This window comes from Heterodontus francisci, unplaced genomic scaffold, assembly GCF_036365525.1.
Source record: "Heterodontus francisci isolate sHetFra1 unplaced genomic scaffold, sHetFra1.hap1 HAP1_SCAFFOLD_51_1, whole genome shotgun sequence".
NCBI classification, from domain to species: domain Eukaryota; kingdom Metazoa; phylum Chordata; class Chondrichthyes; order Heterodontiformes; family Heterodontidae; genus Heterodontus; species Heterodontus francisci.
Window position 1 is genome coordinate 2,941,811 of NW_027141937.1, and position 4,485 is coordinate 2,946,295.

Consider the following 4,485-nt stretch of genomic DNA (forward strand, 5'->3'; position numbering starts at 1 on the left):
AATAAACTCTGTCACCATGGTTACATTTTAAATATAAAACTTGAAACAGAACAGACAAAATTTACATGATTGAAAGGTACAGAATGAATGCAAAGAGGCTTCAAGGGGATTTGGACAGGTTAAATGAATGGGCAAGAACATGGCAGATGGAATATAATATAAATAAGTGTGAAGTTCTCCACTTTGGTAGAATGAACAGAAAGAGTATTTCTTAAATGGTGAGAGGCTGGGAAGTGTCGATGTCCAAAGGCACCTGGGTGTCCTTGTTCATGAGACACGAAAAGCTAGTATGCAGGTGCAGCAAGCAATTAGGAAGGCAAATGGTATGTTGGCTTCATTGAAAGCGTATTTGAGTACATGAGTAAAGATGTATGAAGTCCAGATGAGACCGCACCTGGAGTATTCTGTACAATTTTGGTTTCCTTATCTAAGGAAGGATAGACTTGTCACAGAGGGAGTGCAACAGAGATTCACCGGTCTCGTCCCCTAGGATGGTGGGATTGTCTGATGATGAGAGACTGCAGAAACTGGGCCTAAATTCTCTAGAGTTTTGAAGAATGAGAAGTGATCTCATTGAAACAGACAAAGTTCTTACAGGGTGTGCAGGGTAGATATGGATAGGATGTTTCCTCTGTCTAGTGAGTCTAGAACAAGGGGACACAGTCTCAGAATAAGGGCAGGCCATTTGAGACTGAGATGAGCAGGAATTTCTTTACTCAGAGGGTGAGAAATCTGTGGAATTCTTTATCCCCGAGGGCTGTGGAAGATCAATCATTGAACATATTCAAGACAGAAATCGATAGATTTCTAAATACTAACAAGATCAAGGGATATGGAGATAGCAGGCAAAAATGGCGTAGAGGTAGATGATCAGTCACGATCTGTTTGAATGTTGGAGCAGGCTCGATGGGCTGAATGGCCTAATGCCCCTATTTCTTATGATCCTTTGAATCCCAATAATGTACATCAGACGTTAGACCATGTTATGCATTACATACCAGTTCAAAAATGCCACAGAGATTAAGACTGAAAGATACATTATCAATTCCATTACTACAAAATGAAGGACTTGGAGCTTGCAGACCAGCCCATGTATCAGATTGAAAGTTATATTTTCATTCACAATCGTTTTCACAGAGCTAAATATTAAATATCAATCCACAACTTGTACAGGACTACCAAATAAAACCTACAACTGTAAAATACAGTTAATCCATATTTTAAATTAAACACAAGGCAAACAAATATTGATACATTAAGAGAGCGGGAAACAGTGAGAGCAGAGTGGAGCATAAAGAGCCCAGGAGAGGGAGCAAGAGTTCACTCGGAGAGCAGGGAACAGCGAGAGCAGGCGTCAAAAAAGGCAAAGGAATACACAATTAATGGGAGAACACTGAATGGTGCAGAGGAAGTGAGGGACGTTGGAGTGAATGTCCACATATCCCTGAAGTAGCAGTACAGGTCAATAAGGTGGTTCAGCAGGTCCTTTCCTTTATTAACTGAGGTATAGAATATAAGGGTGATCTGGGTGTCCATGTCAATAAGTCACTGACAGCTAACATGCAGGTGCAGCAAGCAATTAGGAAGGCTAATAGTATGTTAGCCTTTATCGCAAGAGGATTTGAGTACAGGAGTAGTGAATTCTTGCTTCAATTGTATAGAACCTTGGTTAGACTGCACTTGGAGTACTGTGTGCAGCTTTGGTCCCCTTACCTCAGGAAGGATATTATTGCCATGGAGGGAGTTCAACGAAGGTTCATCAGACTTGTTCCTGGGATGGTGGGACTGTCCTATAAAGAGAGATTGGGGAAACTGGGTCTCTATTCTCTAGAGTTTTGAAGAATGAGAGGTGATCTCATTGGAACCCACAAAATATTTAAAGGACAGTCAGGGTAGATGCAGCTAAGATGTTTCCCCTGGCTGGGGAGTCGAGAACCAGGGGACGCAATTTCAAAATAAGGGGCAAGCCACTTAGGACAGAGATGAGGAGAAATGTTGTTACTCAGAGGGTTGTGAATCTTTGGAATTCTGTAACCCAGAGGGCTGTGGAAGCTCAGTCATTGAGTATGTTTAAAGCAGAGATTGATAGATTTCTAAATATAAATGACATAAGGGAATATGACGAAAGTGTGGGGAAAAGGGCATTGAAGTGGATGATCAGCCATGATCATATTGAATGGTGGGGCAGGCTCGATGAGCTGAATGGCCGACTCCTGCTCCTATGTTTCTATGTTCCTAACTCCACATTGTCGATGAGACACAGCCTCAGGCCGACTTGTCGGGTGTTGCAAACAGATAACACTGCTTCTGATCTTCACCAGAACAGAGTGAGATGTGAAATTGATCAGCAAACACACTGTGAGAGAATACAACAGAATAAAACACATGGAGAGACACTGTGGAATAACAAATAGATTTGATTGGAATGTTGAATTTTGATTGGAATGGATAAAACAGCAGAAACAGCAGATTAAATTGGGACAGAAAAGAGAAACTGATGGGAAGAAGGAAGGAAAGAAAGGATGGATCTGTTCACTTTTTTCAGTTTTTTCACTGGTCCATCAAAGCTGAATTAAAAAAAGATGCAAAAAAACATAGAATTTCACCAAAAATTGAGATTAAATGCTGCCGAAAACTTGAATTGAAGGATGCCCCAACAGATCACCTGTTTAACTGTCTCCTCACTGGGGGATTTCAATCAATGAGCAATATTATTCTCTACTTTTCTTTTGTTAAATGAAACCACTACTGTCACTTGGAGTTAATATCCCTGTGTTCCAACTCCTGAATAATAAAATTGTGAGTTTCGTGATATTTTCTGGACACATTTCCTGCTGAAAGAACGAAGAACTCTTTTCTAATTTACACAATACTATATACACACTCATCAAGCCTCCGAAACTAGCATCCTTGGTGCTGCTCTCTCCTCCCAAACCTCATCTCATGTGACTGCTACATCATCACTCTGATTGTGGGAGGGGTTAATCACACTGTCTTCAGCATTAACCCTTTACATCCTCATACTGCACTGTCTGTCCAAAAAAATCGGTGGAGGGAACTTGAATTATCAAAACAGCAACAGCTGCCAGTTGAAAATCAACTCAACCCATCAGAGAGAGACTGTCAGAGAACTTCCTGCATCCAGTCCTGACCCTGTCACATTAAGCAGCTGCTCAGCCAGACCCCACTCTCATCAACACTGAACATTTTTACTGAGACCCTTCAAATACTGTTTATAAAAGACCGCAAAGATCAAAGTTCACACAGTTGTATTAAATGCAACAGAGTTTAATATCTTCTCACCGTTTCTCGGTAACCACATGAGACATAGGTTTTCTTATTTGGTTCCTTTGATTTTTCTTGTTCCTGACTGACAAATATTCCAAACCTCAGATAAACCCTCCCACTTGCGTCATGTCCCAGTCTCGGTTAAAAGCAACACATAATGACACAAACACTCTCCTTCAGTGAGATTAATATCAAGCTGTTTTCCAGGTTGAATGTAACTGTGAACAAATTTATGTCAAAGAAGTTACCTTTGATGTATCAGCACTAAAATTCTGTACAAGGAGGAACAGCCATTCCAAAATCATATCCTTCACAAAGGCTGTTTTTTTATGTGATTGAAATTCATCATGTATTTTGAATTAAAGTTCACAAGCCACAGATGTCAGTGTTGATAACGAAACTTTTCAACCACGTTGCGACTGTGAAATAAAGCTCTGCTGGGAGTTGAACCCAGGATCTTCTGTTCACTAGACAGGTGCTTTAACCAACTAAGCTACAGAGCCAGATCACAAAAGTGTGTGTAATTGAAATCAGAGGAAGGTCTTGTAGAGAGTGGGCAGGCTTTGGCGAGTCAAGAGCTGAGTTCGTCACGGCAGAGTTCCCAGCCTCTGACTCGCTCTTGTAGTTGTAGCTGTAGTTGTAATTGTAATAGGCAACCGTCCGTCTCGGAAGACGATGGGCTACGCCCGGGGTGCACGTCACTTCTGTATTAAACATAGTTTGTTGTGGCTGTAGAGGATGACTCGTGAGTGACAATCCCTTCCGCAGCTGGTACAGATGAATATCATTGGCCCGAGGTCGACTGATAATTTTTCCTTCCTCTGAGCTCTCTTTCCCACCATCTGGTCATTTCTTTTGTCCTCTGCTTTTCCCATGGTCTTCCTGAATGCCTTTCTCCAGGAATTCCAGTCAGCAGGAAGGACTTCCCATGCATCGACTCCAATCCCAGTCAGCTTGAGATCTCGCTTTGCAGATGTCCTTGTATCACAGACGTGGGTGACCTGTTGGTCTCATGCTGATAGCAAGCTCACCAAAGAGCATGTCTTTGGCAAAGCGACCGTCATCCATTCAGCACACATGACCCAGTCAACAGAGTCACCGCTGACTCAAGAGGGCAAACATGCTGCAGATCACGCTGGTGTACTTCCTCATTCGGCACTCTGTCCTGCCAGGAGATGCCCAATATCCATCTGAGAC

General features: G+C 42.1%; 1 non-coding gene across 1 annotated transcript; it reads right to left on the bottom strand.

The window, feature by feature from the left end:
- Positions 1–3,717: 3,717 nt before the first annotated feature.
- Positions 3,718–3,791, bottom strand: trnat-agu (transfer RNA threonine (anticodon AGU)). Its single transcript has one exon. It is a non-coding gene; the product is annotated as a tRNA-Thr (tRNA).
- Positions 3,792–4,485: the final 694 nt, after the last annotated feature.